The sequence below is a fragment of the Bombina bombina genome, chromosome 4, assembly GCF_027579735.1.
Source record: "Bombina bombina isolate aBomBom1 chromosome 4, aBomBom1.pri, whole genome shotgun sequence".
Taxonomy (NCBI): Eukaryota; Metazoa; Chordata; class Amphibia; order Anura; family Bombinatoridae; genus Bombina; species Bombina bombina.
In genome coordinates, this window is record NC_069502.1 from 461,027,902 (window position 1) to 461,054,919 (window position 27,018).

Consider the following 27,018-nt stretch of genomic DNA (forward strand, 5'->3'; position numbering starts at 1 on the left):
GACAAAAACTGTAAAAAATATGTATAATTTTTCCATAGATTTTAGTAAATACTATTGAAAATAGCTCAGTAACCACCTTACTAAATTGTCTCCAAGGGTAGCCACATGTGAAATAAAGGCCCATATGGACTTTTGGGGGTTATATTATAGATTAGAGAGGCCCCATTGTACAGTACAGAAATAAAAACACTTTTCCTTGTCAGGTGTTCACTGTTACTACAGTGATCACCTGCCTATACTGGCAAAATCCATATTTTTTTTTATTAAGAGGACTTGTCTAATAGAAAAAAAAACATTATTAGGGGTCTATAGACGTACTACTTTTTTTTCTCACTGAGCATATAAACTATAATCCCTGGGTGTTATTAATTTATTTTTAAAAGATCTTTCTTTTACTGCTCCTAGAACATCTGATTCTCTTTCAAATGAGGGGTCTTGGAGGTTTGTAGCTGCTATGGGAGATGAGATCTAGGGGATTGAAGAACCTCCCCCCATCCAGCTCCCTAGTAGCTACACTGAGCATGTGGTGACGTCACCGGAATTCCCATTAATCCTGGAAGTGCCACCCACTAGGCCACCAACACATCCCCAGCCTGTAGATCAGGGGATCGGGGAACACAGCTTTTTAATAGCGATCCCCCTGCATGATGGAAAGGCATTGAACATAGTTTGTCATGCGCATCGGAGGAGTCATTAAATTTCTCACCTCCTGTGGCTTAACTTGACATGGAACAGCAAGTGTTTCTAAGAAGCACCAGGCTTTGTATGTCATCTGCCATAGTACCAAGAAACTTTATAGCCTAAATCAGCACCTATCTAAGAAAAATGCATTTTAGAGACTTTAGAATGCAGGTGGTCACTTTGGTTATGTAATACGTCTTGCCATGCTAATAGTTGTGCCGTCAGATGGCTATTTGCTATTATAGTCTTGTTGATCATGCTGCCTAAAAATCTTGTTTGCTAGACCACATTAGAATCTGAAACGGATTCTGTGATACGACCACTCACCTGACCTGCTCTTCAGTTTTATAAAGGGCTGCCAACCATCCTACACAAAGATATGACATGATCAGCAGATGACTGGTGAAGGCAAGGTGTGGGTATGATTAAAAAAACAATTTATATATATATATATATATATATATATATATATATATATATATATATATATATATATATATATATAATTTAGCATGTTCAAGCAATGCTTTCATCCCCTCAGTTGCTAGTAATGTTCAAATCCAGATCTTAGTGTGTTGCACTTTCACAAGAAGAAATCCATCTCCTAAAAGAGCTGAATGGCAAGAGCGGCCACCTTCTTCCACATTCAGCCGCTAATGAAACGTTTGCTGTGCTTCAGAGTGTGCCTTATCAAAGTTGCCCCCAGGAGGGTTCACCTGAACTTTTTCTTAACCTTAAGAAGTATATTCACTGTACAATTAATGAGGTGTTAACCGTTTTACCTCCAGCTGTTAGGTGCAGATGTTTGCAAGGATTTGAAGATTGTCCTTTCTTCGGCTTTTGCTCATCAGGGACTCATCCCTTAGGCGTGGCCCCTCTAAGTTCTCCGTGACGATAGGGGTGTTTCTGACTCTAAAGACTCTTATAGTCTCTCTGAGTCTTAGGATCCTGCTGCTATGGCAGAGGATGTGTCCTTTAATTTCAGGCTTGAGCATATTCTTGCTTTATTGCATGAAGTTTTATTTGCTTTAGATGTAGAGGATTGTTCTGACACAGTCAAGCAACCAGTTAAGAGGATTGATAAACTATTTAAAGGGACACTGTACACTAGATTTTTCTTTGCATAAATGTTTTGGAGATGATCCATTTATATAGCCAATTTGGCAGTGTTTTTGTAAAAATGTTTAGTTTTGCTTATTTTTTAATAACATTGTGATGATTTTCAGACTCCTAACCAAGCCCCACAGTGTCAGATGAATACGCTTACAGACTTTTGCTAGCTCCTGATTGTTATCTGTTTTTACATATGCAGGGGAGCGTCTGCTCTTCTTATTTCCCCAGCCCCTTTAACTGAGTGTCCCAGCCTAAACTCATCAACAGTGCTAAACTGGGAGCTTCTAAGTAAGTTTTAAAAAAGTTTTATACTGGATTTTTAGATCAGTGTCTTTGCATATTTTCTTTCTAATGACATGGTGAGTCCACGGATCATCATCAATTACTGTTGGGAATATGACTCCTGGCCAGCAGGAGGAGGCAAAGAGCACCACAGCAGAGCTGTTAAGTATCGCTTCTCTTCCCACAAACCCCAGTCCATTCTCTTTGCCTCTAGTGCAAGGAAGAGGTGAAGTAATTTGGTGTCTGATAAAGATTATTCTATCAAGTATTTTTGTTTTTAAAGTTAGAGCAGGCTTGCTCTGACCTCCCATCACAGTCTGGGTATAGCCGTACTTTACGTTAGTCTCTTCAGTAGGGCAGTGGTGGCTTTAAAGCAGTTAGGAACTTGTAAAGTGGACCTTTACTGAGTTTTCCTCACATGTTGCTGCCCTGGTATAGAAAGCCTGAGTAAGTTTACTCTGTCTTTCTTTGTTTCACAGGTCTCTGTGAGGAGCAGCATCCTCTCAAGCCGGGTGAGCCATCCTCCTGCCGGACGGCTTGATACAGGTAAGTGCTGGTCTTCTATGTTTGGGGGACATGCACTTCTGAGGTTAATATATACTGCATATTTTCTGGGACACTTGTATATCCTGAGGCAGGATGCAAGCACTTAATGTGACTTAGAGACTAAGGAGGTAAATTGATTGATGCTGTTTATTTCTGTATATGTGAAATATGTGACTATCTGAAGTTTGTTACTAATAATCCCTGTTATTAAATGACACAGTTGGCAAGGAATTTTAAAACTATTCCTTTCTGGAGTCTGGCTCCTAGCTTAGGCATCGCATCTGTAATGGTGGGGAGTTAATGCTTGCGCCTTTATTTTGTGTTGTAGAGCGGCAGGGCCGGCGCTTATGTAAGGCAAAATAGGCAGCCGAGAACGGTAGGTGCCGAGGTGGATTTGCCTGACGAAGCGTAACGTAATATGCTCAGCATCAATCTGTGCTGCCACCTAGCTGCAAGTACTACTGTGCAGTGCTGCTAGTGCTACTGTTCTATGTGGGCATGCCGTCACTGCCGTGTGGAGCTTGCTTGCCCTGCCGCCTACCTAAGCCTATCTGTGTGCACAGAGCGCCTGAAAGAGGGAAATTGTGCGATGGGGAATGCAGTGGCGCAGCGTGAGCCACGTCCGTGAGTGATGCCCACCCAGACCGGTATTCAAGTGAGAAGACTAAAGCAGGTAGGAGGGCAGGGGTCTCAGTCTGGGGTGGGCAGAATGCACGGCAGCCCGGCCGGTGCTTTTCATGTGTCGTGCCGGTGTTCCTCACTCTCCTTCTTTCAATGTGCCTTTCACATGACATCCTCTATCTCTACTCTAAAAAACAAGTTCACTCCCCTCTCACATACTGACTGCTTGTATGCAGGCATCTTCAACCTTCATAACACGGTAAGCAGCAGGTTTAATAGTTATGGCTTCTTCATCCTGATGTCCCACCAGAAATACGTATTGTACTAACCCACAGAGGTGACCATGTAGGTCCAAAAAAAAAAAGAAGCAGATCTCATCACGATAAAATGCAGGAATATCTTAGATAGGGTTTGGGAAATAATTTTATTTTATTTTTTTATAAGTTTTCAGAAGAACTTTATTGTAATAAAATACGTACGTATTAAAAGTTATTTTTAAGTAACAAACAATAGACATTGGTAAGAATATGTCATTTATCCAACAATGAAATGATGAGAATAAATGCCATAATTGACTGATAACATGGGTGACATCTTCAGGTTGGCTTCTTAAAGTCCATTTAGTAAAGTTTGTTGACTGTTTAGTGGGTATAACTTTGAAAATTTAAACAACCAGTAGAAACATGTAAACAAATAATATAAATAAAAAACAAAATAGGCTTAGTGTATCAATTTATCATAGCAAGATAAGATACGTGGTAGCGTCCTAATGCAGTGCAGTGGGTTTAATTGTTAGTTTAGTGAACAGTATTATAATTTGGGTAAACTCTAAGAGGATAATGAGTATAAGGCTCACTAGTCCGGGTATAGTATAGGGGAAGTAAAGGTATAGGTCTTTATGTTTGTTCACACGTGATTATTCTGGGATTTTAAAGAGTATATATATTCATCCCAGATGAAGCGTAGGGAGTGATAGTCATCTAACTTCTTGAGTATAGAGTTATGATATTGTTCTAATAATTTGATTTTATATTAATTTAAAATAATAATAAATGGGATTTAAGAACGTTAAAAAATGCATGTAAGAAATCAAGTTAAACTTGTATTTAAACTTAAATTTTATTTTAGATTTGCATTAGCTCTGGCTAATAATGATATAGTTGGACAGTATGATGTAACACACATCACAAAAATAAAAACAAAAGTGGTTTGTTTCACCACTGAAACATGTGCATAATCGGTATAAAAGGAGGAACACACTGCCACACACAACGTTTAAGAGACATTATGCAAAAATAAACCTACTTTATCACAGAAGTTATTTTTGTCAAAGAGGTCCACTATGCCACATGGGCAGTCAAACAGCATATTACCGTGCTACACCTATAATTATATATATATATATATATATATATATATTTATGTTCATGTACTAATGTACAACCAACAGATTCTAATATAATACATGAAAATATAAAGCAAGCATCATCACTTCAATCATATATGCTGTTGTCTTATCAATTATCAAAGGTGCATAAATACTGCATTTCCACTTATAAATAACTTTATAGATGTGAGTCAGACTGAGTAGTGCGTGACACAGTGGCAAACTAGTGCCAAAATAATTGCTTTATTGCCCCTTGGAAGATCAAATATCTTTTATTGAGGCAGATGGAAAAACCTCTCCAATTATCTCTTAGTAAAATTATTGGTTTGTTTATTTTGGAATTGAACAATGTTTGTAGCCATTCCATTTGAAAATAATTCAGCCCATTTAAAAAAACAAAGAAAAACAACGATGTATATAATGAATAACAGGCTTCTATATTTTTGCTCAGTTTGTTCCTGGACTATTTGGACTTATTTCAGATATTACATTTGGAACCTCCTCTTGTTTAACAAAAAATAGCAACTGCTTCATGAATTTATTATTCAAATGTCCTGTGTAATAATTAAATGGATTTAAACCCAAAGCTGTATATTCCATACAGCAAAAAAACAAAAAAACTTTACAATATACTTTATTTATTTTGTTCCCTGTAATTAAAAGGGAATCTAAACCCCAACAGCTGCAGGCAGGTCTGGCAGTGAGTGTGGATCAGGTGCGGCACTGTGAGACTGTCTGTGGCACTTTACAGCTGAGTGGCAGTGGCACACAATTGGCATAATCCGATCCATTGCTAATTTGCTGGCAATTACTTGCCCCAACCCCCCCCCCCCCCTGACTGACTGGTGGTGTCAACAATTTGAGGCAAAGGAGGACGGTGAATGCAGCAGGCCAGGGGTTAAAGTAAATTTCAGTTTGGCAGTTTAGGCAATGCTGGTGGGACAATAGAAAAGGTATGTAAAAATGTATGTAATTCTGCTCCTATTTGTGTAGCTGTTACTTGTAAACTGTGATGTTTTCTGCCTTGATGTAAAAATGTGTTATGTATAGACCCCATGTTGTTTTGTTGTTCATAGTGTTTCAATCTGTCAAGAATACCCCCCCAACTGTCTCGATTTTCAAGGGACAGTCCCGATTTTAGGGGTCTGTCCCGGGTTGTTAGCCATCTGTCCCGCATTGCCCCATGCATTAAAAAAAAAGTGTTTTTTTTTTTTATTCTATTGGGCACATACTCAGAAGCAGCTGGCTTTTCTCTCCCAGGGTTATATACCTGTTAGTTTCCTTGTGGAAAGGTAATGGTGTGTGGGTTAAGCAGGAGTAGGAAGGCTGTATACCCTCTGACTTCAGCTAATGGTGACCTCTAACCCCTGGTGATAATACTAGCATGCCTTCAGTTTTATACGATGAGCAGTGCTAACACTAGGGTAACGAACAGTGGCAGCCTCAGACTGCCAGCTATTGTGCCTGCCAACCCCAGGACCCCATACAATGAGTTACAGATACCCATATATGATGTAGTGTGTGTGTGTATATCTGTATCTATGAGTGTGTATGTTTGTGTATCTGCATGTATAAGTGTAAGCTGTGAAGTGTGTGTATCTGCATGTATAAGTGTATGCTATGTAGTGTGTGTGTCTGAATGTATAAATGTAAGCTATTAAGTGTGTGTATGTATAAGTGTATACTATGTAGTGTGTCTGTGTATCTGCATGTGTAAGTGTATACTATGTAGTGTGTGTGTATGTGTGTGTGTATCTGCATGTGTAAGCTATGTAGTGTGTGTGTGTATCTGCATGCATAAGTGTATGCTATGTAGTGTGTGTGTGTGTGTATGTGTAAGTGTGTGTATCTGCATGTATAAGTGTATGCTATGTAGTGTGTGTGTATCTGCATGTGTAAGTGTATGCTATGTAGTGTGTGTGTATCTGTATGTATAAGTGTATGCTATGTAGTGTGTGTGTATCTGTATGTATAAGTGTATGCTATGTAGTGTGTGTGTGTGTATCTGTATGTATAAGTGTATGCTATGTAGTGTGTGTGTATCTGTATGTGTAAGTGTATTCTATGTGGTGTGTGTGTTTGTATCTGCATGTATAAGTGTATGCTATGTAGTGTGTCTGTATCTGCATGTGTAAGTGTATGCAATGTAGTGTGTGTGTATGTGCATGTGTAAGTATATACTATGTAGTGTGTGTGTATCTGCATGTGTAAGTGTATGCTATGTAGTGTGTGTCTGTGCATATGTAAGTGTATGCTATGTAGTGTGTGTTTTTCTGCATGTGTAAGTCTATACTATATAGTGTGTGCATATGTAAGTGTATGCTATGCAGTGTGTTACTGTGCATTTTTGCTAACTTTAAAGGCCAGAATCTAGAATATTAACCCCTTAACGACTCATGTCGTACAGGGTACGTCTTGCACAAACTGGTCTTTAAAGACCAGCGATGTACCCTGTACGACATTAGGGGTTTAAAGCGGCTGGAAGCGATCCTGATCACTTCCAGACGCTTTCCGGTTATTGCAGTGATGCCTCGATATCGAGGCATCCTGCAATAACACCCCTTGGCCATCCGATGCAGAGAGAGCCACTCTGTGACCCTCTCTGCACCGGACATCGATGGCCGGTATCGTTGGTGAATGGGAGCTGACGTGGGAGGCGGGTGGGCGGCCATCGATGGGCCCTATCACGTTGAGGGGGGCGGGATAGCCGGGGGCACACACGAGGGGGCGGGCACGTGCACGGGGTGGAAGCGGGTGGGAACGGCTACACTACAGAAAATGTTTTGGCTAAAAGTGGGATAGAGTGGGGTCAAATTTAATAAAAAAAAAATCTAAGGGATCTGGGAGGGGTGGGGGGTTGGTCTTTGGGGAGGGAAGCTACACTACAGAAAAAAGATTTTTTTTTTTTTTTAAAAAAGATTTTTTTTTAGTAAACTGGGTACTGGCAGACAGCTTAGAGAGCTGTTTGGGGGGGGGGGGGGGGATAAGGGAAGTTTTTTTAGTTAAAAAAACCCTTTTATTTAGTACTGGCAGACCTTTTTTTTTTTAAGATGGCAGGGACAATTGTGGGGTCGGGGAGGGAAGAGAGTTGTTTGGGAGGGATCAGGGGGTGTGATGAGTCAGGTGGGAGGCTGATCTCTACATTAAAGCTAAACTTAACCCTGCAAGCTCCCTACAAGCTACCTAATTAACCCCTTCACTGCTAGACATAATACACGTGTGATGCGCAGTGGTATTTAGCGGCCTTCTAATTACCAAAAAGCAACTCTAAAGCCATATATGTCTGCTATTTCTGAACAAAGGGGATCTCAGAGAAGCATTTACAACCATTTGTGCCATAATTATAATCTAAAAATGAAAAACCAGTCTGGACCTGATCAAATCCCAGCAATGCTGTTGAAGCTCAGTGCGCCGGCAATTGCTAAGCCTGTCACAACCCTAATTAATGAATCCTTGATGTCTGGATATATACCCAAACTCTGGAAAACTGCAAGAGTAGTGCCTATTCATAAAAGTGGGGAGTTAACCTTGGTTTCTAACTATCGCCCTATATCATTGCTCCCAGTATTGTCAAAAATTTTAGAAAAATGCGTCCATACGCAATTATGCGAGTATTACCAACTTTCTATCTGACCCCTGATCAATCAGGTTTTCGCCTGAATCACTCCACTACAACTGCCCTCCTAAAAGTTTGCAATGACATCCAAACTGGCATGGAACAAGGAGAACTAACTGTAGCTATTTTCCTTGATTTTGCAAAGGCCTTTGACACAGTAGACCATGACATACTACTGCTCAAACTAAAAAACTCAGGTATTGGTGATCGTCCGTTAACCTGGTTTCGATCATATGTATCGGATCGATCACAATATGTCTCCATTTCTAACAGTGACTCCCTCCCTCTCCCAGTCACGTGTGGTGTTCCCCAAGGTTCCATTCTCGGCCCCCTGCTATTCACATTATTTATAAATGATCTGCCTAATGTCTGCAAATCCTCAACTGTACACATGTATGCAGATGACACGGTAATCTATGCAAACAAATCTGATCTGCTGCAGCTTGAAGCAGTGCTCCAAGACCAGTTCACAGAGGTAGAAAAGTGGATCTCAAAAAACAAACTCTTCCTAAACACTGACAAAACAGTCACAATGATCTTTGGAACAAGACCTAAATTACACAAATTACAAAATTCCCATCTACGCATCAAAACAAAATCCAATTGCACGCTGACCGCAGTCCACTCTTTCAAATACTTGGGTATGTTGTTAGACCCCAATCTATCTTTTGGCCTCCACATAGAAAAAACTTGCATCTAAACTTTATCCAAAACTAGTTGCCCTGTACAGAAACAAATCTTGCCCTACAGTAAAAGAAAAGATTGTACAGCAAATGCTGATGCCTATCATGGATTATGGGGACGTAGTATACGCACCTGCACCTCAAACTCACCTTAATAAACTTAATACATTGTATAAATCGTTCTGCCGCTTTGTGCTACAATGTAACTACAGGACCCACCATTGTGACATGCGAAAAGAACTAAACTGGCTGACGCTGGAATCCAGACGCACTTTCCATCTTTCCTGCCTTGTGTTTAAGAGCCTTTCTGGGAAGCTCCCACCCTACCTGAGCAGAATGCTCTCCCCAGCTATTCCCACCTCCTATATCCTCCAATCCAGTACCAGCACATTATTTAGCTTGCCTCAATACAAAAAGAAAGCAGCTCGATCCTCCTTTTCCTACAGAGCACCACAATTATGGAACGACCTCCCGCACACTTTCAAACCTTCCCCATGCCTAATATCCTTTAAGAGATCCCTCTCTACATATCTCAAAACAGAATGCACCTGTCATGGTTGATTATATATTTCCTACCTGTTCTATGTTAAATTTTTGTGCATATATCATGTATTATTATTGTTTTTTATTTTATTGTACCCATTGTATCAATGCAATGTTTTGTGGACCCAGGACATACTTGAAAACTATAGAAATCTCAATGTATCCTTCCTGGTAAAATATTTTATAAATAAATAAATAAATTGCACAAGCTGTTTGTAAATAATTTCAGTGAGAAACCTATAAAGTTTGTGAAAAAGGTGAACGTTTTTCTTAATATGATCGCATTTGGCGGGGAAATGGTGGCATGAAATATACCAAAATGGGCCTAGATTAATACTTTGGGTTGTCTACTACACTACACTACACTACACTAAAGCTAAAATTAACCCTAGAAGCTCCCTACATGCTCCCTAATTAACCCTTTCACTGCTGGGCATAATACACGTGTGGTGCGCAGTGGCATTTAGCGGCTTTCTAATTACCAAAAAGAAACGCCAAATCCATATATTTCTGCTATTTCTGAACAAAGGGGATCCCAGAGAAGCATTTACAACCATTTGTGCCATAATTGCACAAGTTGTTTTCAAATAATTTCAGTGAGAAACCTAAAGTTTGTGAAAAAGTGAACAATTTTTTTTATTTGATCATTTTTGGCGGTGAAATGGATGCATGAAATATACCAAAATGGGCCTAGATCAATACTTTGGGATGTCTTCTAAAAAATATATACATGTCAAGGGATATTCAGGAATTCCAGACAGATATTAGTGTCCCAACTAACTAGCGCTAATTTTGAAAAAAAGTGGTTTGGAAATAGCAAAGTGCTACTTGTATTTATGGCCCTATAACTTGCACAAAAAGCAAAGAACATGTAAACATTGGGTATTTCTAAACTCAGGACAAAATTTAGAAAATATTTAGCATGGGTGTTTTTTGTGGTTGTAGATGTGTAACAGATTTTGGGGGTCAAAGTTCGAAAAGTGTGTTTTTTCCATTTTTTCCTCATATTTTATAAAATTTTTATAGCAAATTATAAGATACTAGTACTAAAGCCCGTGTACACGGGCCATTTTTTGCAGTACAGTGGTCCCACCCCTTGCTCTCTCCCCTCTCTCTTTTGCTCTCTCTTCCCCCCTCTCTTTTGCTTTATCTCCCCCCTCTCTTTTGCTTTCTCTCCCCCCTCTCCTTTGCGCTCTCTTTCCTCTCTTTTGCTCTCTCTTCCCCCCTCTCTTTTGCTTTCTCTGCCCCCTCTCTTTTGCTTTCCCTCCCCTCTCCTTTGCGCTCTCTCTCCTCTCTTTTGCTCACTCTCTCCCCTCTTTTGCTCACTCTCTCCCCTCTTTTGCTCTCTCTCTCCCCTCGTTGGCTCTCTCTCCCCTCTTTGGCTCTCTCCCCCCTTTCTTTTGCTCTCTCTCCCCCCTCTTTTGTTCTCTCCCCCCTCTTTGGCTCTCTCCCCCCTCTTTGGCTCCCCCCCTCTTTGGCTCTCTCTCCCCCCTCTTTGGCTCTCTCTCCCCCCTCTTTGGCTCTCTCTCCCCCCTCTTTGGCTCTCTCTCCCCCCTCTTTTGCTCTCTCTCCTCTTTGGCTCTCTCTCCTCTTTGGCTCTCTCTCTCCCCCCTCTTTGGCTCTCCCCCCTCTTTGCCCCCCCCATTGGCTCTCCCCCCCCCCCTCTTTGGCTCTCCCCCCCCCCTCTTTGGCTCTCTCCCCCCCCTCTGGCTCTCTCTCCCCCCTCTTTGGTTCTCTCTCCTCTTTTGCTCTCTCTCCTCTTTGGCTCTCCCTCCTCTTTGGCTCTCTTTCCTCTTTGGCTCTCCCCCCACCTTTGGCTCCCCCCCTCTTTGTCTCTCTCTCCGCCCTCTTTGGCTCTCTCCCCTCTTTTGCTTTCTCTCCTCTTTGGCTCTCCCTCCTCTTTGGCTCTCTTTCCTCTTTGGCTCTCTCTCTCCCCCCTCTTTGGCTCTCCACCCCCCTTTGGCTCCACCCCCTTTGGCTCCCCCCCCCCTTTGGCTCTCCCCCCCCCCCTTTGGCTTTCTCCCCCCCCTTTGGCTTTCTCCCCCCCCCTTTGGCTTTCTCCCCCCCCCCCTTTGGCTCACTCCCCCCTCTTTGGCTCTCTCCCCCCCCTCGTTGGCTCTCTCTCCCCCCTCTTTGGCTCTCTCCCCTCTTTCACTCTCTCTCCTCTTTAGCTCTCTTTCCTCTTTGGCTCTCTCTCTCCCCCCTCTTTGGCTCTCTCCCCCCCCCCTCTTTGGCTCTCTCTCCCCCCTCTTTGGCTCTCTCCCCTCTTTTGCTCTCTCTCCTCTTTGGCTCTCTCTCCTCTTTGTCTCTCTCTCCCCCCCTTTGGCTCTCTCTCCCCCCCCCCTCTTTGGCCCTTCTCCCCCCCCTCTCCTGCTCCCTCTCTGGCTCTAAGCCTTTGTCTCTCTGGCCACGCCCCCATCGCGGCACCCTGCCCGGCCACGACCCATTGCGGCGACACCCGCCTGGCCACGCCCATCGCCGCGTCCGGCCACTCCCCTCGCGACGCCTGACCACGCCCCCATCGCGACGCTCCTGTCGGCCAAGCTCCCTGACACTCCACTTCAGCCTTGCTCTGTGCTGAGTGTCAGGATCCAAACGGCCAGGTATGTTTGTCACGTGCAGTTTCTACTGCGCATGACTGCATCTGACAAACATACTTGGCCATTTATTATATAGGATGATGAAAATAATGGTATCTTTAGAAAGTCCATTTAGTGGCGAGAAAAACTGTATAATATGTGTGGGTACAGTAAATGAGTAAGAGGAAAATTACAGCTACACGCAAACACCGCAGAAATGTAAAAATAGCCCTGGTCCTTAAGGGAAAGAAATTAAAAAAGGCCTTGTCCTTAAGGGGTTAATGAGGAAAGCAGAGAGCAGTTTTAAAGAATCTATTATTAAATGTCCAATTAAGATAAAAATATTTAGCACTGTCTCTGGAAAGGTTAAGTAAATACAGAGCTCACATAGCTATACCAGTGGTTTGAGCTTGTGTTTGATTTGCTGCCTAAGAGTATTAAAAGATATGACTTTATTTAGAATTGTATTTATATTACTTTGGTCTTATGATTTTTAAGCCCAGCCCCCACTCTTGCCCACCACATTTCAAATTTTTGCCACGGGTGGGTCCCTCTTTTGAATTTTTAAATGTTGGGATGTATGGTCAAGTCATGTGGTGCTGTGCAGTGTTGGGCTGCCTGTCTATACATATTGCACTCAACTTCCTAGTTAAAACATACTCTATAGGTGTAACACAATGTGAGACATGATGTGCTCTGTGAGATTCTGTCTAGCAATGTTGTATAATTAGCTTTTCTAAAAATTTTATTTTCGCCTGTGTAACCAAAAATCCTAGCACCGGCCCTGTAGAGCAGCACTTGGTAATTTTTCAGTCCTAGAGGTTCCGACAGTAAGTCAAGAGACGCTTAGGGTTATTGTGTTTAGCACAGTGAGAGACGTGCAGCTGATTTATACAAAACAAGTATTTCAGTCTGGGACTGACAATGATATACACATGTGTAGCACTCACATTTCTTAAGGCCTATTGGATGGATTAGTTTAGCAAATAGATGAAAGAAGGAGGAAACCTCAAAATATAACCTTTATTAGGATTATTAAAATAGTTCATATACACTCAAAAAAGCTTAAAAAACACAGGAGATAGAGGATTATATGTATATCAATGCACTAAACAGTCAGTTCCACTTCAATACCAATATATAATATACTAGTCCTAAAGCCTGTGTACACGGGCCATTTTTTGCAGTACAGTGGTCCTACCCCTTGCTCTCTCTCTATCCCCCCTCTCTTTTGTGCTCTCTCCCCCCCCTCTCTTTTGCGCTCTCTCCCCCCTCTCTTTTGCGCTCTCTCCCCCCTCTCTTTTGCGCTCTCTTCCCCCCTCTAATTTGCGCTCTCTCCCCCTCTCTTTTGCGCTCTCTCCCCCTCTTTTGCGCTCTCTCCCCCTCTCTTTTGCGCTCTCTCCCCCCCTCTCTTTTGCGCTCTCTCCCCCCCTCTCTTTTGCGCTCTCTCCCCCCTCTCTTTTGCGCTCTCTCCCCCCTCTCTTTTGCGCTCTCTCCCCCCTCTCTTTTGTGCTCTCTCCCCCCTCTAAATCAGCTGCGCGCTATTACTATGGGGTTTGTTTTTCCCCACCCTCTTCTTCTCTACTGTATTGCGGGTAAGCGCCGTTTTCTTCCATCTGGAACGATGTGTCTGAACAGGGACACACCTTCCTTTTGGTTCTTCGTCAGAACGGAGCTATTTGCCGCAAACGTGATGCTTGTTTTTTTCTAGGTGCTGTGCACTATATGTTTAACTACTGTGTTGCCGGGGGGATACCCACAGGGACACAGTTCTGGGTATTTTGCAGTAATCTGGTGGTTCTTAGAATGCTACAGATTTTGACTTTGACGAGCTTCGACCCCTATATTGTGCAATAAAAACTTTCTTCCTCTAATGTTGGTGGTAAAATTATGTAGTTTATGAGTTTGACTTTTTGCAAACTTAATTTTGTATTCTCAAGTAGAGGTTAGTGAGGCTACTCCCTTATTTATAAGTGTTTTTCAGCTTTTAGGCATCAGTTCATATCTTCCTGAGGTATGTATGTCTATATAATCTTAAAGTGACAGGATCATTTTAGATTATTTTTTATTTTTTTAAAAAATAATTTAAGTTCATAAAATGTATTGTTAGCCTCATGTCTCCCTGGATGATGCTGTCTAGGCTGTGCCACAGCTTTCTCCTCTAATGTCCCAAGCCTTAGTATGGAGTCACATGCAGTGCCCTGCGGTTCCTCTCAATCTCCAGGAGGAGTTATTTGCTTGCAGTTTGTCTGCCCAGGTATCTTCGGGTATCTGCTGCATTTTCTGCTTTTCCTATCTTATAGGGAATTCGCAAGGGGAAATTTAACAAATCAGATAAGGTTTCTGCTCCGCTCACTGCTACGCATTATATCCCCTCTTATACTCGGATGAGAAGGCTAGTTGGTAGCATCAGAGGGTTTAAACTCAGACTAGGACAGTATAATTCCTTCATCTGGTACTGAAGTAGTTCTCTTCAGTTTCAAGCCTGAACGCCTTTGTGTATTATTTGACAGGGGTTGGCTATTGGATAGACCTCGGCTACCCTGTCGTTGTCAATCCTCAGAATCTAGTAAATTTAATATTTGTGATTAGAGGAAGCCGGATTCCTAGTTTTAGACCCAGGAAGAGGCTTTGGGACGGGCGGAGGAAGCTGAAGCGGCTGTCAAGATTAAAAGGTATTTTTTCACATGAGTGAAATGTAAATTTTGATGAATTGAAGTGCCCCTGTTTTTAATCAAATTTTTAAAAACCTGGCACTTTAGCATCAAAATTTACATTCACTTTAAATGTCTAGCCAAGTTTCTTAGAAAGTGGTCCAGTAGATAGCTAAGCCACCTAGCAACTAGAGGGTTGGGAGTTTGAATCCAAATGGAGCTGATTTTCTCTTCACTTTGCATTTCAAATTGGGTACGTTCTTTTAAATGGAGACTAATCGCTTCATTCTTTCCTGGTGCTAGAGGGTCAGTTTATATCGACCTTAAGGATGTGTTCCCTTAGGTTCTCATTCAGTTATCTCAGTTTTCTGAGTTTTGTTTTCCGGCCAAGCTCTTTCAGTTGTGGGTCAGCAGTGGTCTTGCAACAGCTTCCGGTGTTTCTATTCTGGGCTGTAATCGTCCGGGATTGCAGGGGCCTCCCTTCTGGATGTCCTCTTGGTTCGGGCGCAATCTGTCTATAGGCATGATCTCATTCGGAGGTTTTCTGTTGTCTTTCATTAGTTCCATGAATGGAAGTGGAGCTGGGAAGGAGCTCCCTTTTTCCAGCTACAAGGGTAGTGTGCTTAGGGATAATGTTTCTCTATCAATGTAACTCTGTCTGACAGAGGTCAGAAAAGCCAAACGACTTTCCTCTTACCTCTTTCTTCAGCTCCTGTGTATAGAGGTGATTGGTTTGATGGTGGTTCTAGGGACAGCATTCTCTTGCTCGATACCGTTTGAGAGCACTGAAGTTGTGCATGCTCAGACATTGGAATGGGGATTGAATTGTTTCAGAGATTCTAGTTCATTCGTCAGAGGTCTCTTCCCGTGGTGGTTTTATCTGGATCATCGGTCTCAGGACACATACTTTGGTGCCCTGCCTGGGTGTTTGGAACCGCAGCACCAGCCTGCTGGGCTGGGGAGGAGTCTGGGAATCGTTGAAGGCACAGGGACTTTAGTCCTGGCAGATGTCTATTCTCCCCTTCATCTTTTGGAGTTGAGAGCTATTTACAATGCTCTGATGTTTGGCCTTGGTTGTATTCAGCCTAGTTTTCTCGTGTTCCAGTCGTTAATCATAGCCTCTGTGGCTTACATCATCTCCCACAGAAGAATTCTGAGTTCCCTAGTCTAGGAAGTGTTTCAGATTGTTCTGTGGACAGGTGCTCAAAGTTACTGTCTATCTGTCTCCCTCATTTCTGGAATGGACATCTAGGAAGCAGATTCTGAGCAGGCAGACTTCCCATTCTGGGTCTAATAGATGCTCTGGCAGTTCCCTGGAATTTCAGGTTGTCTTATCCTCTTCTCTGTTTGTTCTCTTTTTGTGAATCATCGTTCAGATCAGTGGCCGTGAGCATTGATTTCTCCTATCTCCTGGGTGGCCTCGCAGTATCTAGTCAGTGGACCTAGTAGTGATATCGCTGGTACCTCTGTGGAAACTTCCAATGTGGAAGGACCCTCGGCTTCAGGGGTTCTTCCTTCATTCAAATATCGTTTTTCTGATAAGCCCTCCAGTGGTCAGAGGGCAAAAACTCCATAGAACAAGGAAAACCAGGATCAATCCCGGGTATTACATAAATACAATTTTAAGAACTAATTGCCTGGAGATTGAGAGCTTGGTTTAGCTCAACGACTCAGGCTTGTAAGCCTATCCTGAAGGATTTTCTATAAGATATGATACAAGGAGCCTATTTTTTCTACAGGTAGGCCTTGAGAAGGGGTTATCTGTTAGTACCCGCATGGGTCAGATTGCAGATTTTTTCATTCTGTTGCTCTAGCGTCTGGTGGACGTTTTGGATTTACAATCCTTTTACCAGGTCCTGGTTCGATTCAGGACTGTGGTTGTTAGTTGCTCCCTTGGAGCCTTAACCTTGTTTTCAAAGTTTTTCTCAAGAATCTGTTTGAACCTAGGCATTCCATAGATATTATCTTGCAAAGTTTTGTTTTTTCTGCTATTCTGCTCAGAGGATTTCCGATTTCTCAGCTTAGAGGAGTATGTCAGGCAGATAAGGCAGTTCTTTGTACCAAGTTTGGTTTCTTCCTAAGGTTTTTCGGACAGAGATATTAATCAAGAACTTCTCTGTACTAATCCTTCTCATAAGAATGTCTGTTACACAACTTAGATGTTGTGCGGGCCATTAGATTTTATCTTCAGGCAACTAAGGACTTAGTCAGTCTTAGGTATTGTTTGTTATTTTTTATGGATAGTCATAACGGCTAGAAAGCTTCTGCCACTTCTTTCTCTCTGGTTGAGAAGTGTTCTTCGTAGAGCTTCTGAGCTTACTGGACAGCAGCCTCTTGAGAGTTTTACAGCTCTCTCCGCTAGGGCAGTGTTTTTTTCTTGGGCCTTCAAGCAGGAAGCATCTGTAGAGCAGAATTGTAAGGCGGCAACTTGGCCTTTTTTTGCTCACTTTTTCTTAAAGCTTTAAGTTTGATTCTTTTGTCTCAGTTGAGGTTTCCTTTGGGAGTAAGGGTCTTTAAGCTGGTGCCTTCTGTTTAGCTTACCTGTCTTGTCCCTCCCGTATCAACTGTGTCCTCTAGCTTGGGTATTGGTTCCCAACAGTAATTGATGATGATCCGTGGACTCACCATGTCAGAAAGAAAGAAAACAAAATGTATGCTTACCTGATAAATGTATTTATTTCTTGACACGGTGAGTCCACAGCCCTCCCTGTTTTTTAGACAGGATTGTTTTATATAAACCTCAGGCACCTCTGAACCTTGTGTTATTTCCTTTCTCTACTTTCATTCGGTAGAATGACTGGGGTTTGTAGGAAGGAAAGTGATACTTAACAGCTCTGCTGTGGTGCTTTTTCCCCCCTCCTGCTGGCCAGGAGTGATATTCCCAACAGTAATTGATGATGATCCGTGGACTCACTGTGTCAAGAAAGAAAGAAATTTATCAGGTAAGCATAAGTTTATTTTTTCTTTATAGTAGTGTCTATTACATGCAGTTATATGAATGGCAAAAGCCAGGTAATCCTTTTGTTCCATCTGCTAAGTTTATATCTATGTTTTCTCTTCCTCCTGTTCATTCAGATATTTGGGAAACTATTCTTAAAGTGAATGCAGCTTTTTCCACTCTTGCTAGGCATATGACTGCTAGGCATATGACTATTCCTTTGGAGGGTAGTTCCTCATTTAAGGATCCTTTAGATAGAAAACTTGAAGGTTTTCATAGGCTTTCAGCTTTCAGGCTTTATGTTTTGGCCTGCTGTTAGTGTTACTGCTGCTACTTCTGTTTGGTGTGACAACTTTTCAAAACTTGTTTCTAAGGAACCTAATTTGGATGAGACTCAGTACCGCATTAATCTCCTGAGAACAGCAAATTCCTTTATTTGTGACAAAGCAGTGGAAATGGTTTGCATTACTGCTAAGAATGCTGCATTAGCTGTTTTAGCTAGACAAGCTTTGTGGCTTGGTCTGCTGATTCAATTCTAAATGCAGATTACTTTATCTTTCAGGGTAAATCTCTGTTTGGGTCTGGACTGGATGTTATTATTGCAACAGTTAATGAGGGTAAGGGAGTTTTCTGCCCTAAGATAAAAAATCTAAGCGGAAGCCTAGATTTGCAGGATGTTTTTTGCGCCTTTTGACAAGTCTCATAAAGCTCGGATCTCTGCCCAGAGTTCTTGCTACTCTAAACCTTCTTAGAAGACCAGTCCTTGGTTTTTAAAAAACATAAAATCCATTAAGTTTACCCCAGCCTCTAAGACTAAAGCATGAAGATGTGGCCCCCATGCCAGATCAGTCTCTGGTGGGGGGGCAGATTTTGTCTTTTTCGGGAGGCTTAGGAGAGCTGTTCAGGATCCTTGGGTATTGCAAATAATTTCTTTGAGGTATTAAATAAGTTCTGGTTCAAGGCATTCTTGGGGAAGATTCTTTCTGTCTCAAGTGCCTCGAGATTCTTTAAAGGCCAAAGCCTTTTTGGCTTGTGTAAGAGACTTGAAATTGGAGCGATTATTCCAGTTCCAACTTCAGAATCAAACCAGGGGTTTTATTCAAATGTCTTTAGAGTACCAAAGAAAGAGGGTACTTTTCCGCCTGTTTTGGATCTCAAGATATTGAACAAATTCATGAAAGTTCCTAATTTCAAAATGTAAACTATTCACACTTTAGTGCAGGAGGGTCAATTTATGACTACCATAATCTTAATAGACGCTTACTTGCATATCCATAGTCACAGGGTTCATGCCAAGTCCCTCAGATTTGCTTTGCTAGACAAGCATTATCAGAGTTTGGCCCTCTATTTTGGTCTAGCTGCAGCACCCTGAGTGTTTACAAAGGTGCTGGGAACTCTTTTGTCTATAGTTTGACCACAGGAATTCTCTGTAATAGAAGGATGCCCTTCTGGTTCATGCTCCTTTTTATCTGACGATGTCCCACACTCAGATGGTACTTCAGTTGAGCTCTTTAACTCCTCAGACACGTGTCTTTTTTTTGGGGGGGGGGGTTCATAATTGATTCAGTGATTGTGCTGAATCCTGCAGCTGAATCCTCTTCCTTTAATTGCTCAGTGCATAGAATTATCAGGGAGGAACTTGATGTTCCTTAGTGATAATCAAAGTATCCTGCATCATCAGCTGGACAGAGCATCATCATTGCATGATTTCTGCCATTTACATTCCTTGTGTGAACAATGGGAGGCAGACTATCTCAATCGCCATTCTCTTCATCCAGGGAAATGGTTGCTGAATCATTATGTTTTCGAGCCCATTGTGAGATTCTTGGGTCTGCCAGAGATGGTTCTCAGGGCCTCTCGTCTGAATCACAAACTGTCTCTCAGTATTGTGCCAGGACTCAGGACCCTCAGGCAAGTCATTTAGATGCCCTTATGGTACCTTGGCCATTCAACCTGATTGACATTTTCCCTCTGTTTGTGTTACCATCTAGGGTGATAGCCAGAATCAAGCAGGCACAAGCTTAGGTAATTCTGATTGCTCTGGCGTAGTCTTGGAGGATTTAGTTTGTGTATCTGGTTCAAATGCCCTTGCGCCCATCTAATAATGGTATCTTTACTCTCAAGGTTCTTTCTTTAATCAGGATTTTAAAGCTCTGAATTTAATGGCATGGTGATTGAATGCTTAGTGCTGTCTTAGAGAGGTTCTTCTGACCTTTATTTAGGCTAGGAAATCTGTTACCAGACATATTTATCATAAGGTCTGGAAAACCTTTTTTGCGTGGTGTGCTCGCAAAGTTAATCGCTGGAATTCTTGCAGAAGGGTCTGGATAAGGGTGTGTTAGCCAATTCTCTGAAGGCTCAGATTTGGTCTTTTTTTGTTTTGTGTTGTTCATGAGAAAATTGCTAGGATTCCAGATTTTTAGACCTTTGTTTAAACCAGTTATTCATCCAGTGTCTGCTCCTTGGAATCTTAAATTGATATTAAGGGTTCTTCAAACTCATCCTTTTAAACCGATGCATGATGTGCACCTTCAACTTTTATTTTATCCTGGAAGGTACTTTTTATTCGGGTTATAAGGGAAGCCACAAAAGATTTCCTACTTTATTCTTTTTTTGTTCATTTTTCTAAGCCTCACAAAAGTCAGAAAGCTATGGCTGTTACTTTTTAAGGCTTGTTTGATTGTGGGGAAAACTCCCCCTGAGTGCATTACTGCTCATTCTACCAGAATAGTTGCCACTTCTTGGGCCTTTCGTGATGAGGCTTGTATTGACAGATTTGCAAGATAGCTACTTGGTCTTCTCTACACTTTTTCAAAGTTTTATAATTTTGATGTGCATGCCTTTTCTGAAGCTGCTTTTTCCAGGATAGCTCTGTGGGCCATAATACCTGATCAGTAACATACCGGCCTTCACTGTTTGTCCCTCACTATTTCACGGTGATCTCAAGGACTTCACTGCTTGGGTATTGATTCCCACATGCAATGGCTCATGGACTCTCACCATCTGATGAAAGAAAATAAATGTTATGCTTACCTGATGAATTAATTTATTTGCTGGTGAGAATCCACAAACCCTCCCTTTATTTTGTTCTGTTGCCCTGCTTTATCTTTCCTGCTTTTCTGTTTTTCCACATTTACTTGGCAGTATGTATGATTGGGGATTGTTGGGAGAGAGTTAAATCTCTGGTGTGTTGGGGTATCTTTTGCCTCCTCCTAGTGATCAGGAGGGAAATTTCCCATATGTGATGGCTCATAGACCGTCATGAAATAAATAAATTTATCGGGTAAGCATAAATGTTGTTTTCTTTCATATAAATTCCCAAACCCCCCTCCCACCTCACAGGTACCTCAGTCTTTTCTTTGCCTCCGCTGGAGGAAGGTAAAGAGAGAAGATGTGTATATGAGTCTTCAGTGAGAGGGGCTATGTTGAGGCCCATTTTACCCTCAGAATACAGTGTTTGTCAGAGGCATGTATATGGAGTATGGTTAGTGGCTCTTTTTTTCACCTCATGTGATAAAATTTGGCCACAAACCTTCCATAGTGGTCCCAGGGATGTGTCTTTTTGCCTCCTCTTATAGATCTACAATATACTCATATTCCATAACCTCTGCTGATATGTTTCAGTACTGATTTGGCTATCTACTTTACCTAGTTGGGGCATTTATAATGATATATTTATAAATATATATAGCCTGGCGACAGACTCTTAAATTTATTTTCATTCACCTTTATGTTTTTTTACACACATCAGATTTTTTTGTTGCACAGGGTTTAGTTTGTATTTTTTACCTCATGCCGGCTTTTGGGTCAGCGCGTTGGGTTAGCGCACTTATGCCCTTTAGTATGCTCATATTTATTTCCTTTATAATAGTGTAGTTTTTGCGTGCATTCTCCTACTCTGCTGAGTACTATCCAGGCTTCGGGTTGTGTAGTCTACTAGTCTCCTGCTTTATTTTTGTTTCAGCTTAGCACGCCTTAAACCTGTACATTTTATTAAGCTTCTTTAGGAGGGGTAAGTTTTCCATTCCTCAAGAGCTTTTTTAAGGGGATATAATTGTTTATGCTATTGTAGTTCAATGCTATAATGGAGCTTTCTGATTCTGTCCCTAAATCTACCTTAGAAGCTGTGTCCTCTGAACACTTTCCAATGTTATGTTAGTGTATTGTAAAAAAAAGCTGAGGTATCTGCTTCTGTGGGTATTACTGCTCCATCTGTTTGTTCCATACAGGGGAGCTCTACAGATTTTGCTCAAGGAAAGATCTCATCTAATCTACAGTTTCTGAAATGTTACCTTCAAGGTCAGTTCAGAATTTACCATCTACTAATGCTATGGATTCCTGTTGTGTCTTCAGAAGGGGAGTTTCCTCTGATGAGGAATCTTCTTCTGATGTTGAACTTGATTTTCCTCATAGGTTTTGCTTACTTTAGGGGTTAAAGACTCTAAGGGTTTTGTGGACAAGCCTTTTAACAGTTTAGATTCAGTCTTTATAATTGTTGCTAAAACCCGTGTTTTTTTTCCATTCCAGATGCCACTTCTTGGACTTTCAAGAATGATGCCTCAGTTGACCAAATTGGCAAGGCAGCTACTTGGACTTATTGGCATATTTTTACAAAATTCTACTAATTGCTTCTTCTGAGGTAGCTTTTAGTAGGAAGGTCCTTCAGGCAGTTGTCTCCGCTTGGTTTTTTTTCTTCCCTGATTGATTTTTTTTTTTTTTCCAAAGTTTTTTTTATTGAGGTATTTCGTAAAATAACATACACTTTGTGTTAGCATACATATAGAATGCAAATAAGAAATGCTCAAACGGCCATGCCAAACATAAAATAAAACTAAACATGTTTTTCACATAAAATTTCCTGTTTTACAAATCTGAAGACAACCAATAAGATTCTCAGAAAATATAACAAACCATGTTGTCTCTAATAACAATGTAAAACTTAAAGGGACAGTCTACACCCGTATTAACATTAGCCTATATGTTAGATAAAGTTCAGATTGTCCTAACTCACCCCCTCTACCGTAACGAGTCTGCTTCACAAACGGAGTTATTCATAATCAGAACTCTGATTCTAATTGTTATAAATGCAGACCAGTTCCGCCTATTAAAGGGACAGTCTACACCAGAATTTTTATTGTTTAAAAAGGTAGATAATCCCTTTATTACCCATTCTCCAGTTTTGCATAACCAAGACAGTTGTATTAATATGTTTTACCTCTGTGATTACCTTGTATCTAAGCCTCTGCAGACTGCCCCCTTATCTCAGTGCTTTTGACAGACATGCAGTTAAGCCAATCAGTGCAGACTCCTAAATAACTCCACGGGAGTGAGCACGATGTTTATCTATATGACACACATGAACTAGTACTGTCTAACTGTGAAAAACTTTCAAAATGCTCTGAGCAGAGAGGCGGTTTTCAACGGTTTAGAAATCAATTTTAGCCTAGCTAGGTTTAGCTTTTCAAAAATACCACCAAGGGAACAAAGCAAATATAATGATAATAGTCAATTGGAAAGTTGTTTAAAATTGCATGCCCTATCTGAATCATGAAAGTTTAATTCTGACTAGACTGTCCCTTTAACTACATCATAGACTCTCTACTTTAAAACGCTCCACTCAAAATTAGATCACCGATTAAAAAACAGGATTGCGCTTTCGTTGTTTAGCGCATGCGCACCTTCTGAAGAAAAAACAAAACAAAAAGGAACAAAAAAACACTCAACTTAGTTATTTTCCTGCAGCACAGACGGACTTCCTCTACATAACTTTTGTAAATAGGAGCATGCGTGTTTACACGGTAAATACGTAGGTGGTTGTACGTGAACGAGTATGAGATACAAAGAGAAGGGGAGTTCAAGGTAGGAGAAGGGAATGGGTGGAGTTTGTCTGCCATTTTTAACGATTAGAATCAAAGTTTTGATTTTGAATACCTCCGTTTGTGAAGCAGACTCTTTAGGGTAGAGGGGGTGAGCTAGGAAAATCGGAACACGATCTAAGGTAACCCGTAATATTAATACAGGTGTAGACTGTCCCTTTTAAAGTGCAAAAAATAATTTGATACCTCCTTTTTAATTTATATGTTAGCTTAATACTAGAACCTCTAGATCATGAATTGTCTATTAGAGTGATACGTTATAATAGCCAATTGTAAGCCAAACAAACTATTAATTATAAGAGGTTACATTTTTTATATCACATGTTTAAATGAACAGAATACTATTAGATCTCATTTTATGTAGGATTATAACGCCTCCCAACCTAAAAAGGGTCACTCTTGTCCCCAGACAAGGAAGTATGACACAGGGGAGGGTGTCAACTGATAGAAAGGTCACTCTTGGACCACTGATTGAATAAGTTTACTAGTATCTGTAAAACATCAATGCAGATCTTAATGTACATAAAATAAAAAGATACCTCATTTTCTTTCCCCAATAGAGTAGATCGCCTAGTAGTGTGATATCTGGCCATAAAATTATGTAAAATGAAGTATAAGCTGTATTCTAAAAGAGGGGAATGGAATTGGACCGTGGTATAATAGTAAGTAAATTAATGCGAATGAACAATAAATGATGAAAAGAGTCACTTAAAGAAAAGAAGCTAGGATGGTAGCTTGAAGATAAAGTTCAAATATATACATAGGATTATGGGTGCATATGCTGTACCCCAGGAGCTAGCTACAACTACAGCATATGTGCAATGGAGGGGCGTATTAAGGCCTAGGCCAACAAGGCTTGTGCCTAGAGCGGCAATTTTTTTTTTTTTTGGGGGGGGGGGCACTTTTTTCCATTGCCCCCGGCCGCTGCATTTATAGAGTATTTGGGGTCTGACACTCCTGTGTATATTCCGTCTGCATTTCTAACAATGTCAGGCAGATGTCGCTGATGGTTAGATTCAACGCTGCGATATACGCATGCGCGGTGTCTCGGTGGCCTGCGACGAGCTTGCACGTCATTGGCTGCGGTAGTTGGAATGTAAAGCGCCGGACACAGGAATCACAGTCCGCTTCTCTGGCTGACATCCCTGGGGTGGGGGGCTGTATATACCGAGAGGCTTAGGGGCTACGGTGAGTATTTACACACTACTGCACGGAATATATTATGCGGTCTGAGGCCCCTCGACAAGTTGTTATAAGTTAGAGCAGAAAGATGGAGAGAAGGGCATATATGTGTGTGTGTATATATATATATATATATATATATATATAGTATACTGCAATGCACACACACACACACATATATATATATATATATATATATATATATATATATATATATATATATATATATATATATATATATATATATATATATGTGTGTGTATGTATTACACTATGTGGATTTTTTAACTGCCAGACTGTTTTTGAAAAAACAAAAACAAAGGGAAATAAAAGTTATTTTGAATTCTGAGAGAGAAAAAAAGAAGGTTAAAGGGACAGTCTAGTATACTGTTGATTAATTTTAATCAACTTTCCAATTTACTTTTATTATCAAATTTGCTTTTTTCTCTTGGTATTCTTAGTTTAAACTAAACATAGGTAGGCTCATATGCTAATTTCTAAGCCTTTGAGGGCTGCCTATTATCACAGGCTGTTTAAATCTCTTTTCAACACAAAGAGACAGAAAGTACACATGGGCCATATAGATAACACTGTGTTCAGGCACAGGGGGTTATTTAAGATTTAGCACAAAACAATGCTAAATTTAAGACACTAGATAATAAACAGTCACAGTCATGTGATCAGGGGGCTGGAAGAAGGTTCTTAGATACAAGCTAATCACAGAGGTAAAAAGTATATTAATATAACTGTGTTGGTTATGCAAAACTGGGGAATGGGTAATAAAGGGATTATCTATCTTTTAAAACAATAACAATTCTATGGTAGACTGTCCCTTTAAAGTAGGCCTATAAGGGAGGGGGAAGCATCATTTTGAGTGCCTAGGGCAGCACAAAACCCAAATAAGCCACTGGTGCAATGGGACTATGGAGACAAGTTACGGGCTATATCAGCAGATGTCAATCCACCTTAAGCGGGCTTAGGCAAACCTAATAATATACAATGTACATTCTCTGTTTAATATGTGAAAATTTTCCCTTGATAGTGTGCAGATTAAGTATATTACTCAAAATCTAGCAAGAAATAAATCTTGTAAAGAATGATAGGGAAGTGAACCATGGCTAACAGAGTTACTTCAAATTGTCTTTCCAAGAATATAAAAGGTTTGCCATATGTTTAATGCAAACTTTTAATTAAGGCTAATAACTGCTTATTATTTACAATGGCATACTGTAGTTTCTATTTGTGTGAGGCTACTTAAGACTGGATGGAACTGACCTGAATGCCACGGCCGCCGACAAAAGGGTCATCATTGATTTATATGTGTTAGTGAGTAGCATATTATGTTTTAACTGCCTCTGAGCAAAATAAATTCTGATGAGGATCAGAAAGAGAAGTCTGGTTCCTCATAAAAAACAATGGGAAAGCCCCACTTTGAGTTAAAAATAACAAGTGAAAAGGAAAAAAGGAGTGCCATAATAGGCTGGCATATATTAAACAATTAAACACTGGTTTCTCTAATATCTCTAGCCAAGTCCACCCCTCTTATCCTGCAAGAAACTGGGTTAAAACAGGCACCAAACTACAAGCGTCTTAAGTATTTGTGATGGTGTGGACTCTGTGAGCTAAACATACCAGTTGGGTGTAGTAACAGCAAGGAATATCCAAACTCCATAGTATCAGCCTATAATGAGGAGGTGAGGGGCCCTCTCTTTAAGGTGTCAGCATAAGCCTTCATATATCCAGTCACCTCTGCTTTGGCTCTTATTTCAATATAGGCTGACAATAACTAGAGTAGTAAAAGTTAGTATATATATATATATATATATATATATATATATATAGGGTGATATTAACCCTTAATGGGCCGTCATCCAACTCCAGTTCTTGGTTTCATCTGGAAGATGGGGTTGCCTTGGAGAGTATTCTACTTGGTTAAAATTAAGACCAAGCTATGATCAAATAACGTCCCTCTACGGGTCAGAGCTGTAACCCAGATAGTAGTTAAAGGGACACTGAACCCAAATGTTTTCTTTCGTGATTCAGATAGCGCATGCAATTTTAAGCAACTTTCTAATTTACTCCTATTACTGTATAAATTGTTCTTTGTTCTCTTGCTATCGTTATTTGAAAAAGAAGGCATCTAAGCTAAGGAGCCAGTCATTTTTTGGTTCAGTACCCAGGACAGCACTTGTTTATTGGTGGGTGAATTTATCCACCAATCAGCAAGAACAACCCAGGTTGTTCACCAAAAATGGGCCGGCTTCTAAACTCATTCTTGCTTTTCAAATAAATATACCAAGAGAATGAAGAACATTTG

The 27,018-nt window shown here is 40.8% G+C and overlaps 1 protein-coding gene across 1 annotated transcript in view; it reads left to right on the plus strand.

The window, feature by feature from the left end:
* Nucleotides 1-27,018, plus strand: part of VWA5B2 (von Willebrand factor A domain containing 5B2) — a 138,926-nt gene that overhangs the window by 101,603 nt on the left and 10,305 nt on the right. The window lies entirely within an intron of this gene.